We start from the raw sequence: 14,949 nt of genomic DNA, 5'->3' as shown, positions 1-14,949 counted from the left end.
ATCACACAGTTCTTTTATTTGTTATAATTCATTTTGATGGATATCTTGTTGATGTGTGATTTGATACTTTTCTTTTTAAAAGGACAAAATGAGACATGCAGCATCAGAAATTTACTTACATTCAGACATTGTTCAGTTGCTCCTTCCTATGTTTCATGCTTCCCATTGCCATTCCCGAAGACCCTCTCTAATTTTGGAGGGAAAAGGAGTGGGAAAGGGAACATTTATGAATGTAATCAGATTCGCTGCTCTCTGCAAGCCTACATTTAGACTGAAAGAATACATGAGACAGTTTAAATATGTCTCCCTCTCTTCCTTTTAGCAGTCCCCACTATTGAAAAATGAATGTTTTCCAGGGAAAAACCATCATTGCCAGTTAGGGTAGGACCATAGTTCTGTCAGTTGGGCAAACTACTCTGCTTTAAGTTGTGCTGATCTAAGAAATCATAACCTACCTGAAGGGCGTTGTTTGTAGCCCTACAAAAGTGGCCCAAGTTCCCATTTACAGAAAAAGGTTCCATTAACTACAACAATCATTTCTGCATTTTAAAATCATTTTTAGTCAATATATCTGCTAAGCCTTTCAATCCATGGATAGAAGAATCAAATCTTTCAGTAGCAGTCAGCAATGTTCAGTATTTTGTAGATAAACCTTTCTTTCTGTGTGTGGACAGTTATGGCTTAGCTTTAGCATAATCCTATTATGTTCCTTCTTAGATAATAATGCAACTAAATAGATCTAAATAAATAGTAAACCTTTGCAGTTTACTTTAGCACAAATTACTGATGACATTAGCCTTTAATGCAAGCCTGTCTGTGGCAAATGAGTACGTTTAGTTGTGGCATGGCATGCTCATATATGTTAGGAGCTAAAATCATGGCTTATTTTGCAAAATATTTGAGGCCACATTGCAAAACATTCCAGAGACGCTGGTGTTTGAAGGAGATGAAATTGAGCTTTAAAACAAAAAAAAAAAGCTTTAGGGAATGCAGAGCTCAAAACCTCTTCATTTAACTTGTTCATTTGAGTAACTGTTTTACTATACTGATTCCCCAAACACAGAAACTATTAAGAAAAGTTAAAACTTAAATGTATCTTGGTGTTTGTGACTAAAGTGGAAGAGTTAAAGACGAATGATGTCCATACTTTTTCATTCTAATTGTTCTTGAGAGTATTTTCTTTTATTCACAATGATTCTTTTAGTACACCAATTCTTATTCAAAAAATAAAAATCAAGAAAAAATTAGGCCTCTCTAGTCATAAACCATTATTAGGCTTATAATGCATTTTCTCTGTTGATACATGTCCTCCTTGAGTGCATTAGTGAAGGACACCAAATTATGAGATGAACTAAATACCAATTAACTGTTTAACAAGGAGTTAAGTGAAAACATTTGAACAAAGCACAAAGCTTTTTAGTTTCATTTTTCTGCACAGTCGCTATTCAGAGAGAGTAGTAATGCAATGCAAGACAAAATAGTTTTTGAAAAATATTCCTGCTTCTACCTGACTTCACACAAGAACATTTTAAAATCATCTTGCAGGCTTTACAACCCACTGGCATTATTGCTTGTCAGGGCCTTCACACCAAACAGCAGGTGTTTTGTCATGAACTTGCATACAGATCTCATTTTGGTTACCCAGTTTTAGTAATTCTCATGTTATTCCAGAAGTTTCTTTAAACCTGCCACCCAGATGAGTTGAGCTAACTCAGCTTTCATTTTGGGGGGTGGGTGTAGTGGGCTGTGGATAGATTGTTTCTAAATAAATACATCTCTAGCCTCTGTGGTTGTGACAAAGAATTGAAAAACATGAGCAAGAGTGCACCCCCACAACCTCAAATATATGAAAAAAAAAAAAAAAAGAGAGAGAAAAATAATTGTTTTTTTCCCTGCTATTTAATTATATGGGTGGGTTTGAAATATGAGGACATAGGGAAAAGAAATATGAGAAATATGAGCAATATGAGAGAATTTTCTGTGGGTAGAACACAGCTATAAACCAGAACCCCTCAAGCCCCATGAAGTGAAGCAAACTGCAGCTTACCTCATCCTCAGCCTGATGCTGCAGCCTGGAGATACAATAGGCAGTGGCATCCTATCTCAGCCTGGCCCCGCTTCATGGCCAAGCAATCCAGCTTTTTCCATTCTTTTGCCTAAATTGTTTCCATTCTCTCCAGAGACAGCTCAGCTACAAGACACTAAAACAAAGGAGCAGGGATTATTATATTAACCCTCAGCAAATAGGCTTTTGCCTCTAAAGCCACACATGTGCTCATGTTGAACATGTAACACTGCAGCTTGAAATAGTTTCTTCTCCATCACCCAGTATGTCACCTTCACTTCCCTGGAGTACTGCATTTAAAAAAAAAAAAGCGGGGGGGGGGGGGGGGAGGGAGGAATCTCTTTGTAGAAGGTCCTTTCTTCTTTTAGACAAACAGCACACTTCTATTGCATCTAGGACAATTACGGAGCTTTTCCCAAAGTATTAAAAATAATTCAGCAGTTATGTCTTATCATGACTAGTGTTGTGTAATTATTACTGAAAGGTAACCCTGCATCACCGAGGTGACAACATACAACAATAACCGTTTGTGGATTGTCAGGTGTCCAACATGCAGTGTCAGTAGCTGCTTTCACAACAATGGAAATAAGAAGAGCTGTCATTATTCACTGAAATCAAAGCTCACAAGCACTTTAAATGTCCACCAGTTTAAGATACACGTCAGATGTTCCTGGACCCCAGCTTTCTCCTATATCCAGTGGTCAACATGGTCTTCCTGACTGACAAGAAGTTTGAAATGTTTTGTAAGACTGATGAAAAAAAGTGTCTGGGAGGGTTAAAACAGATTAGCAAGGAACTGTGAGGTGATGAATGGAGCTTGCCCCTGCAAGCCTTCCAGGTTATCTTCATCTTCATGCCCACTGGGAACTGACTCACAGGTGTTTTAGGAAGAAGCAGCTGCCTGCTTTGTGACATTTCAGCTTTTGCCTCCAGGTTGAGAAGAGTTTACAGGATAAGATACACAACAGAGAGGAGACAGTCTGCTGGAGATATCAAACTGCATTTGCTACATCCAAGGTAGAGCTCGTCTGGCAAGTGAGCATAAAGGTTTCCACATTTCAAACTCAAAAGGAGGCCGGTCCCATCCCATTGACAAAGGGCAGAGACTCTGAAAGGGGAAAAGCATTTAAAGTAAATTAACGCCATTAGTGTATTTAGAGCTGCTGAAAGCTGCTTGACATGGGCTGACATTTCTGGAGACTGACATCCTCCAGTTGCAGGGCACAAAACAGGAGGAGGCATCGCCTGGCTTCCCTCTCCGCAGGTCCCAGGGCAGAGGTGGAGGGTGGGAACGTGCATGTGCTGAAATCCTGCCCAGCATCGAGCGGGGGCTTCGTGTCACCCTGTCATGCATCATATCTCTTGCTCCTGCCTTGCTCCACACTGAGCCCTTCAGCTCTTCCTCCTGTAAGAGGCACACAAGGAAACCGCACACCAGGCGAGAACACTTATTTTCTCATTGCAATTTGAATCAATTAATTTGAATTTAAATGTAATTTAAAGCAACGGATCAAGAAATCAACACAACTTAAACCGAACTCGGAGTTGTTTGGGTTTTTAATAAATAACAGTCTGTCACCAGCAGAGTCATGGCAGCATTTATGTAAGCAGTATCACACTTTTGGATGGACTTTTGCTTTTCACAAGCATAAAACAAACAAACTCATGGCAGATCTGTTAGTTAGAAGATAAGCCCAGCAGATAGGAATCTCTGAGGCTTTATCTCACCTTGCCCCAAACTAATTAATATGGTATTATCCTGTCTTCTAAAATCACCAATGATTTATAAAGTAAGAATTGTCATTATTCGACACATGGTGAAACAGAGGTATGTGAAGGATACGGGAAAGAAAGAAAACCAGAAACTAATTTTTTGAAACAGCACTGAACTATTTATATCTGTGTCCATAGTCTATCCACTGAATCCATAAAGTCTGCTAGTTACATGGCTTTGCAGTTTTACCATAACCTTTGTCCCACGCAGATAAGTAATCTGCAAGTCAATAGCAACACAAATTTTTATGAAGCAGGAGACAAAATCTGAGCAAACTTTTTTTCTTTCCCCAACATGCAACTTCAAACTCCAAAGTCACATTAAGTCCAGAACCCACACTAACCCCCCCCCCCCCCCACCCCCAGAAGCGTGCGAACAAAGAAGAAAGAGCTGAATGAGCGGAAAAGGGGCGTTTCTTGGTTCAAAGAGTCACCGAATCTATTTACAAAGGAGGCTGAGAGGTTGGAGCAGGGCCCGCACAGAGGGCCAGAATTACCCCAGACAGAAACAGACGCTGCATCACTTTGCAGCGCGCAAACCTTGTTCTATCAGTGAAACTATAGTAACTACATGACCACTGGGGATTAGCCTGACCCCAGGTCATAAAACTTGATCGTGGTAGATTAGCGTGAGATCAGATCAGGGCTGCAGAGGCAGCCTTTCCTCCTTCTTTCAAAGAAGGATCACAAGCGAGATGCTAGCTCTGCTTCGGATCAGAAGTAAAACGCACACATGACAAAACAAATTGTGCTTACAAATATTTTGTCATATTAGATTAAATTATAGCACACAGACTAAACAGAGAAATCTGAAATGCAGGGTCTTGTGTTTGGGATATCCTTGGAGCTTTTATACAAAGAAAGAGAGAAGTTTACACTTCAGCATTGCAAAGCGCACAGTCATCTCATACCTGCTGCCTAATACAAACACAGCTCGCTGTACGACAGCGATGTATCTGTTAGTGCAAGAACACATCGGTTTAACTGCCGGATTCCTTCCCCTTGCCTGCTGATTTGGCTGTGCCGCCCTTCTGCTCGTGGCGCTTCTTGTCCTTTCCTGATAAACGACAGCTTGTCCTCTCTTCCCACAGGTCCATCTGCCCTTATTTCTACCCTGATTTCCTGTGCCTTTCCTATTTTCATCACATTTTAGCTCTGGAGACCCTATCTAATACGTAAAGCAGCCTCCCACCCTCTACCTACCTCGGTCTCCTGTGAATACCACTTCTTTTTGTGAAGCTTTCTTACGCCAACCTCCTCATCAAAAACGTTTCCACACCTTCCTACCTATTGTTACTCAGCACACCGCATTAGTCTGAGTCAAGGGGAAGCCTGTCGGGGCAGAGAGCTAGCAGAGGCAGTGACACACTGAGGGAGGCAGGCAGGGAGCAAGGGCTGCCCAGGCACCAAGCTCGGTTGGGGTGTGCAGCAAAACAGCTCCTGGAGCCTGAAAGATAGCAGGGTCAGGCAGAAAAAACTGCAGGACAACACTGACGTTTCATGTCAACTGGATGTTATTGGAGTTTGGGATTTTTTTTCCAAGCTACAAATTATAAGAAAGTTACTAGTCACCAGGCTAGTCTGATGGCTTCCCTATAGGGTTCTGTCTCTAAAAACACATACTTGGCTTTTAGAAGAAACCTCATGAATTTAAGAAAGGGATCGCACCAATGCAACATGCTTGCTGAGACAGGAGCGCCTAGAGTCATTAAACCAAGTGGTCCTTTCCAGTTCTGTGTGGCTTTGTTTCGTCCTGTTTTTCCAGGAAATAAAGGGTGAGGAGTAAAAGAGCTTGTTGGACTGGTATAATTTTCAGAAGGTAGGAGAAGAAAGCAAAGTGGTGCCTGAGCTTCAGGGCTTTTTTGGAGAAGGAAATTTCAACCTTTTCTTCTTCTTTTTTGAAATACATAATGGCTTGCCTTTCTGTTCCTACTTACCCTGCAAAACAGTATGCATCAAACTCCTGAACAAGCCCCTGTGCTTCAAGATCTCTTCTGCTCCTAGAACTGCTGAAGAATGAAAGGCAGCATAGGGGAGTTCAGTGGGGCCAACACATCCAAGGACATAAACTGAGCAGGTCACCCAGGCTGGCAGAACTGGAGGGGCAGCATTTCTGGGATGCTTTCTGCAGAGCTGCTGACTGGTCAGCATGGCTTACTATGCAAATGTGGGGGGAATAGCAACAAAAACTGATTTGCCAGAACCGCAAAATAATTAGGACAATTCTGCCCTGCAGAAATTGTGCCTAGGAGAAGTTAATTGCATCAGCAGAGGGCTGAAAGCCTGCACTAACTGTACCCAGAACAACATCACGAAGAAGAGCAGAGCTACACCAGCCACAGGTATCCAGAAAGAACTCCTCTTATTTCTGCTACCCACCATCCAGAATACTCCCCTTCCAACCTCACCTCCACTCCCTCAGTGTCTCCTCCAGGAAAGGGGGTCTTTTCTCAGCCCCTGATCAGCCCAGGCAGCGGTCCCACTCTTACTCACAGAAAAACACTTTCTGTGCTGATGGCGCAGGGAGAGACGTTCATGGGCAGCCAAGAGGTCTCTGGGACTGCAGCACTCATGCCCTAGAGAAGAAATAACCCAGAATACATGGGTTTAGTAGCTCGCTGTGAGAGGCCCTCGCAGAGTCTCAGCATCCCTTGTCAGCACCCAGCAAGGACATGTGGCTGCAACGTATACCCCTTCCTTGACAAAAAATTCCCACAGAGCATTCACATCAGAATTTGTGTCAATACCACCATTTATCTTTCTCCTGGCCCACCTCCCTGGCAGCACCTCCTTCAGTCCCCAGCATCTTCTCTGCTCCTGTGCCGCTGCCACCCTTGCTTAGTTCGGTGCGTGTTGGTGGCAGCACGGGAGATGAGGCCCTGCAAGTCAGGGCGACAACAGCACCGAGCACTTTTTCTGGTGCCTCTCATAGCTCTGCCGTCATGGCCCAAAGCACCAGTGGTGCCCAGGATGGTGCAGGCAGTTACGTTAGCAGAGGTGATTTAAAACCTCCACCTGCCAGTAGCACCCAGCACAGCCACCATTACTGGGTCTGGGTCCTAAGGACATGGCTTCAAACCCCTTCAGCATAAACCCAAAATCTGGCACTCTCCACCTTTGCCCCCCAAAAGCCTGGATGGCTTTGACTTTCATGGGGCAGGGCACCAAGCCTGGCCCTCCACACTGTACTACCCTCCCCAACACAGCCAGCATGAAATAACTTCCCTGCCTGCATTTCCCTTTCATTTTATCTGTTTCAGAATTGAGCCACGAAACAGTTCAAGAGCTAAAGTGCTGATATGCCAACCGGTATTTGAAGGGAAAAATATTTTTGTTCTTTTAGTGTCCATTAATTACCTAAAATACTGCTTACAGAGGAGCCTCACTCCTCCATAAGGAGAAGAGAGAGAGAAAAATTGAAATTATCTATATTTCAATAAGGGAGGATAGTTAAAACTCTGAGTGGAAGACAAGGGGGAAAGGCTTTTCCAGCTGCAGGGCATTGCCCCCACATCTGGCTGAGTGCAAGTGGATGCCTGGCACAGCTCAGGCGGGGTTCCTGGACCCCAGTGAAGATGCTCAGCATGGTCCAGCCCAAAACTAACCTGCTTCCACCTACAGAGCTGTGTCTGCTGTGAGTGGAAACAGGTCCTCCTCTTCCTCGGGCCTCTGCTGCTCACAGTCCCAGGCCCTAAACGCCCATGGAAGGGCATTAGACCAGCTGGACTCCCACCTCAAGGGTACCATACCCATGCATGCACCTCTGCAGATATGGTTAATACTCATCTGACCATGTAGTCTTTGGTGCCTGATAACTTAAAAAAAAACCAAACCCAAACAAGTATTTCTCTTCCTGGTGTCTGTGGTTGAGAAATGTTTGTGCCAAGTGCCATTCACCTGGTGGTTACAGCTACCTATATATTTATATTTGACTTGCACTTGACTTAATACTACGTGAACTGGTGAGAGTAAGAGGACGTTGATCTCTGCCTTACTGCTTTGCTTCACAACAAAGGTGTAGGCACAAGAGGTGGGCTCACCACAGAATATTCATGGATTGTATTTGGGCAGGAACAGTTTGTAAACATCAGAAGAAATAGAAAAAAATATTTGTGTTGCGAAACAGTAATGTGTCATTAAAAGACAGTTTACTTTTCAGACATGTACAGTGCTCCACATTGTTCCCATGCTTTTCAAAGGAAATGATTAGTGTTATTAGCACAGCAGTCCTCTTCAACAAAAGCAACTCTAGCCAAGTTAATGTTTAAGAAGGAATTAAATATTAACTCAAAGGAAAGCACAGAAGTCATAATGGTTTCAGACCATACATCAGACACACACAAAGAAATATTGCTGTTAAAGAAAAAAAAAATGGGGGAGGTGGGGGGCGCAGAGCAGGTTTGGTTCCCAAAACTAAAAATCTGAGTTCTCCTGCCTCAGGCTTCTTCAGGTTCCCCGAGATGAAGGATAGTATTGCCTCTTTGCTTTTTCACCCCAGGACAGGTAATTTTCCTCCTGCATTTGGTTTAGCAGTGACTCTTTAACAATAGAAGGTGGATCACAGTGACTTAAGCTGCTAAGGAGGGCTGCAATTTGATTCCCAGCCTGAGATTTGCAGGTAAGATAAAGTGCAAAGGTGACTAAACACCACAACAAGCAAGGTCTAGCCCCCATGGCTTTGCCTGGAAGGGAAAACGGATTATTATTATTATTATAGCAGCAAATCTACCAAGATCTGTTCCTTTTCTCCTGTTCCAGCTCCAGTACATGAAAATCCTTGCAGCTGTCTGAAGATGGTTTTTATAGTGGCAAAATGACTTGTTATATTACTCCACAACATGCATTCTGCCCTGTTTTACAATAATCCCTTATTCTCTTTCCCATCTTTGCATTCACTACAAGCTTATGAGCTGAGAACAAAGCCATGAATATTACCTGCACCACTATAAAATGCACATTTTTATACCGCATGTTGTGCTGAACTTCCAGAATAATATTCTCATTAATATGAATGTTTGGTCCTAGACTATATCTACACTGTACTTTTCATCTTCAAAGCATTTAGAGATATTAACTAATTAATCCACTCAAAGCCCTTTGGGGGAAGCAAACTATCATCATAATATTGTTCTTAACTTTTTTTCTTTTTTTTTTTTTTTACAGACAGAGAAACTGAGGCAGGGAAGTAACTTATTCAGTGCCTCAGAGGGAAGGAGTGTGAGAAAGTTGTCAGGACTTGCTCCCTCCCTGTCCTAAACCCAACTTACTACTGTAGCTCATCTGCACCTCATCACTTGTCACTGTGGCGAGCGTGCCTTCCTTCCATGCTCATGTAATTTTACAGCAACTCCTTCAGCACATGGTCTTTAATAAATTGCAAACACCAGATAAGCAGCTCTATACACAATAGGAAAGGGGGGTGGGGGGGGGGTGGGGGGGGGCGGCGTTGCTGGCAGGGAGAGAAAGAAAGAAAGAAAGAAAGAAAGAAAAATGCCAAAGTAGCTTCAGGAGGAAAGTGACAAATCACTGGGACCAACCCAGCCTCATGGGCTACTTATTTCAGCCTGAAAGAGACTTGCCAGTACTGGCCGTTACTGAGCAGTGTGTGCTCTTAATGGGCAAGTGGTATGAAAAATTCCCCTTCCCTAGGGGAGCACAGCAGTGCAAAATGAAATCTCCACTCTAGGAGTATTTATTCATGGGAATGGCTATGTATGCAGCCTGTCTCTGGAACTCAAAAGGACTACTAACACATATAAAACAGAAATTCTACACGTTCCAGTTTGAAGGATGGAGGGAAAAATTGTCCATGGTTTTTGGTTGCTCACTAAATGCCTGCCTCTGTGAAGCCCAGATGTCTTGGGAGCCTGCTCTGGAAGGCCTGTCCCTCTTTCACCAGTGGGTCCATAACACATTTTCCAAGTTCTTTTATCCCTTGTCTTGTAAGGGAAATGAACAAACCTGCATGGAACGGTTTCTCCCCTACACTTCATCATCCGGAAGCCAGTAACATATTGCATCTTGAGGATGAAGGCCTTAAAAGCTAAGCTTTTAGGAGTCAAAGGCTAAATAAATAATGATTTTCACAGGGAATCACCCATACAGAGCCTGGAAAGAGAAGTCTAAATGGACTCTACAGAGCACCAAGACACAATTATTCCTCAGATAATTGTTGCAGGCTGGAGCAATAAGCACCAAAGTCCGAGCACAACTTGACACCAAATTTTGCAGCAGGATGTTCTTATGTTTTTTCTAAGTGCTTTTTTCAGGCAAGAAGAGCTTTCCATCTGTTTTCTTTCTTTGCTGCAGCTTTGTCGAAGAGAAACTTACCAACCTAAAACGCTGATTTAGTCCCACCACTTGAACAGCTGTAGAATGACAACAACTTCTTACGACCGATTTCTCTTTGCCAGGTAAATTGCCCAAACTCAACACCAGCACAGTAGGGTCCACTGATGCAAACTGCAGAGTCTGGGACACCATGTTACCTGGAAGCGTTATTGCTGTGTCCATGACAGTCCCAATAACAACATCTAATAATTGAACTGATTTATCAAAATCCAAACAGCAATTTACAACAATGAGGCAATTTGTATGGCTTCAGGTGAAAAGGTCTCCACCAAGGCCTTTCAGAAATGCTGTACATTTCCCCCCCCCCCCCCCTTGGCTTCATTGCGTCATGTTTTACAACTACTCATCAGGTATTGGCTAACTGGGGCTATTATGATGAGAATATGATATCGCTAGCATTTTAATCCATTGCTTCACTATACCTTTCTTAAATATTTTCTGTTCTCAACAAACTGATCCAGCTGCTTTCCGGTGATGTTATCTTGCACTTTTTGCTCATTTTGATAGCTCTGGGAGATAAGTGCAACTCCTCCCATACCTCTGTCCCTTCTTACACGTCTGTCTGCATTGAGCAGCTTGTTTCACAGTTCCTTCCAGCCACTGCCCACACATTGGCCCTTATCAGGCCAAGAATCTCAAAATCATACTCAGTTGCACAATTTTTTGCCCCAAACTTTTTACATGAGGTTGCTAATATTATACTTATCAGTCTGTTTTAAAGTACTGTACACTTTGTTTGAATTACTGCTCTAAAAGACTTGTGGGGTTACTATCAGAAGTTTTAGTGACACATTTCCTTTCGGTTAATGGTAATTTTTTGCTCAAATAGGTTCACTCCTTTTCTACAGCTGGGTAGGTAACTGGATCTGCAGCTAGACTCACCAGGACAGATGTCTCCGGGTCTGTAGAGCAGTTCTGACAAGTGGCATCTGCAAGACCATACTGACTACTGCAACCCAGGTTTGAGACAGGCACGTGTAGCCGTTTCCCACTCACAAGGGAAGTGCCAGGCTGAGGCAGGAAACGGGTAGTTCTCAGCTGAGACTTTTTCAGCAGCCTTTTACAGAAAGTACAAAGTTGCCCAGGTCAGAGCAGCCATTTCCGTCATTAAAGTTCACAGGGCTTAATTTCAGAATTTCCTCAGGTGCTTACGTTTCCGATAATCATTATGTTTATGCTGCAATCTACCATCTCCACATAGACCAAAGTAGCACTATAGTGGGCAGAGACAGCCGTCAAAATAGAAACATACGAAGATTTAAAAGCAGCAGGATGCAAACAGGATTCAACATCCCTGTACCCCAAATTCACATTTCTCGCAAAAAAACACCCTTATCACCAAAATCCCTTTCCATTGTGACTCTTACCTCTCATAATCGGAATGGTGTGACATAAAAGCCACTAGATACCTTTTTTAAAGAACATCTCGAAAAGCAGCTCACTCCCATCACGTTTGATATTATTTCCAGAGAGAATCATGGGCTAAACAGCACATTTACATAAGCGATGCCTGTGCCACTGTCTATAGGTGACACAGGCAAGCATATCAGATGTGGCACGGTATATTTTTCAGACATGTTGCATGTTTGTATCCAGATCTCCAAGTGCCTGCTGAGAACCTGGGAATAAATACTTTCAGGGAGAATTGGAGGACTGGTAAAAGCTTAAATTGATCAAGATAAATACCAATTCACTGTGGGTATCTACTGTAGAACTGGCACTACAGGGTTCAGGACATTGCAACCCAGAAACTGCATCTAAATATAGTATTGCAGACAGCCACTGATGTGTCTCACTTCCATTCTGCTATGGAGTTACTTCTCTGACTGTTTCCAACAGGTTGATAAGTTTGAGGTTTTGATTTTGACACAGCTTCCACTCCTCTGCTGCTGTACCAGTCCACGGAAGCATCACCAGTAATAGACCTTATTGGTGGCACTGAATCTTCCTTTTAGCTATGATCTTAAATGCCATCTCAGCCATCTCCTTTTACTTGCTGATGCCCAGAATATGGTAAGGTAGGCATTTTCTGCATCCACTTGCCAGTACCCTCAATACCAAAGATGACTGTTTTTCATTTTTGCCACTGGTTCCTCAATCACACACTGTAGTGAGTTCCAAGGTGCTCAGCTTTGCAAAAATCACAACTTGGCTAGCTTTTCACGATGACCATATGCTGATTCCCCAGGTAGATTTTGCAACTAGCAATGCTACCTCTTTTCCCCGCTCTCAATTTCTCTATAGCTCACAGTTTCTCCTCCTCATACAGCAATTATTCTGTGGGACAAGTTCTGTAGCAGCTGAATTCTTTAATCTTTTTCCAGGTGCAGAGTGCCTAGAAGAAATCTCAGACCTTCAAAACCATTTTGATACTCTTTTCAGCAGTTTTGCTGTAGGGATACCACAATTTAGGTCTGCTCAGACTAGATTTCTGGAGTTGCTTCTGTCTTTATCATCTGAATCACTTGCCTGTCCCATTCTGTGTGCCACAATACTAGTATCGGCAACTAGCAGTGACTTTGGCATTGTCAGTACTAACTGCACCTTCATGTTGTAAAGCTCCTCTCGGCATCTTTCCTATGTTTTATATTGGCATAGTGGAATGAGGATGATCCATTACAAAGATTCTAATATTTGCAGCACTTGATGACATCTTCTCATTCTTCCCTTTGATAGTGCAATGCCTTTACTTGTAACACACCCTCTACGTGGCATACAGTTTCCTGTCTGCGTGCAGCTGCCCTGCCCTGGTGTTAGACTGAGGTTTAGAACAGTTTCACATTATTATTCTAGAGTTAGAATGATGCCTGTAGAAGACAGTGCTCCATATTTTTTTTTTTTTCTGGGGGGGGGGGGGAGGTGGTGTCTACATATGCTTACAAACTTTTCAATAGTGATATTGTCTGCCACAATCAATGCAGGTGGCACTGTACTTGGAGCATTATTTCAATACAGCGGGATTTTCTTCTCCCCAGAACTTCCTTCTCATTTGTTCATCTTTTCCTGCTTTCTTCTATGTGTTTGTTCCTGTAAAACTTGGTTTATTTTTATACTTTTCCTTTTATGTTTAGACTCTGTTTGGTGTGAGCTACCTTGCTATCTTGGAACATAGCTGTCATATTTGACAGGCTTATTTCTAACTTTCTGAGCAGCCCTGTTTGAAGTTACATCATTTCTGTCCTTACCACTAAGATAAAGTTTCAGATTTGACATTCAAACAGATCATCCATTTCTACCACTGGTGTTAACCAAGTGCTTCTCAGCAATGGCTGATGAAAACTTTTTGCACGTGATACTTCCTGCCTTTTCTGCAGTTTGAAGATGTTGCTGAAGAGCAGCTGGAATTTTACAAGGGCTTCAAGCTGCTGCTCCTGGAACCTATGGCAGCTATTGCGCACCAATGGTTCAACAGGATCTGCCCCTTTCTGTCTTTTTTGGTATCCTTGAAAAGTGTCACAGCCTTCTTGGTTTGTTCTTTTGGCATTTGGGTTCTTTGCTTGTACATATTATAAACATTCTTGGGGTTTTGATTTCATGTACTCACATGAGGCCACTTATTTCTGACACCAAGTTCGACATCTAAACATGAAGAGATAGGCAAAAAGCCAAAGCTGTCCTGCATTTATTACTTCATCTGCATGAACCGTCTTTTGTCATCAGCCTTTTCCTGAAAGCAGTGTTCTCTAAATTTCTAGACATTACCCTACATTCAGTAGTCCAAGTGCTCATGCAGTCAACAAAGCTACCCTAGCAGTTCTCTGAACACCAAAGGATGGATCCTCACACACTTCAGAGGTGGCCCGTTGGAGAAATCACTTTAATGCTGGGACTGCTAAATGTTGTTGCTAGAATTTCAAAATTTCTGCTTTGACATGTCTCTCACTGTAACAACACATATAGAAGTAACAAAGATGTGGGAGAGCAAGAGATATAACCCACAGCAGACAAACTTTAAATAAGTCCTTTCCACAGTAATGCTGGATAGGTCTTCTCTGCCTTAGGTAACTTGACCGTTTTACGTGTAAAGGCTACAGTCTTGTGAAATGTTATCTGAGTTCCTGCATGCATAGGGGCATGTGTGAGGGTCAGCTATGCATGTATATCCTGAGTCTGGTCTGGAAAGACCAATAGCATCATTAAGGAGCCATCCTCACAACCACAGTATGTATTTCTATATTCCTGTTCCAATTAATGTAACGGCAGATCTGGTTATCTGACTGGAGTAGATAAGGAAGTGAAACCATTCGAGTAGAAAAGGACCATAAACCACAAGAGAACATATTGTAAGAATTATTGATAGCAACCCAAAAACTCCAAAGAGTGTATTGCAAGAGTTGCACACATACCAGGCCATGCATGAGTTCAGTGTTACTGCTACCTGTGCTAGTAGAAGTAACAGACAAAAAGGAAGAGACACGCAAAGTTCAAAGTCTACGCTATCTGATAAGGCCTGTCAGAACGAAAACCAGGACGTACTGCCAGAACTAAATTATTTCCTCAGGACAAATCATGCATTCGGAATCAAGCAACATGGGCTGAACAGATAAAGCCCATTTGTATAACATAATAATGGATAGGCATATATTTCACCAAAACAGTAAATAAATACACTCTACAAACACAAGGCAAAACCACAGACACAGCAGACAACACAACATCCTTTCTGCTGAGACTTGAACAGCAAGACACAAAGAAAAAACCTAAAAAGCGACCGACTGATAGATATGCATATGCTTTCTGAAAACTCTACACCTCTGAAT

General features: G+C 42.6%; 1 long non-coding RNA gene across 1 annotated transcript in view; it reads right to left on the bottom strand.

Annotated features, from left to right (window-relative positions):
• LOC114015121 (uncharacterized) overlaps nucleotides 1-11,466 on the bottom strand; it is a 55,649-nt gene extending 44,183 nt beyond the window's left edge. Inside the window, exons 1-3 of the long non-coding RNA XR_008735038.1 lie at nucleotides 11,072-11,466; nucleotides 6,247-6,414; nucleotides 2,048-2,201 (exon numbers count right to left, since the gene is read on the bottom strand). This is a non-coding gene — a long non-coding RNA (uncharacterized LOC114015121). The remainder of the gene's footprint in view (nucleotides 1-2,047; nucleotides 2,202-6,246; nucleotides 6,415-11,071) is intronic.
• Nucleotides 11,467-14,949: the final 3,483 nt, after the last annotated feature.

This window comes from Falco cherrug, chromosome 13 (genome assembly GCF_023634085.1).
Source record: "Falco cherrug isolate bFalChe1 chromosome 13, bFalChe1.pri, whole genome shotgun sequence".
In the NCBI taxonomy this organism is placed as follows: Eukaryota; Metazoa; Chordata; class Aves; order Falconiformes; family Falconidae; genus Falco; species Falco cherrug.
Note: the sequence above shows the minus strand (reverse complement) of the source record. Positions and strands in the feature narration are given on the sequence as shown.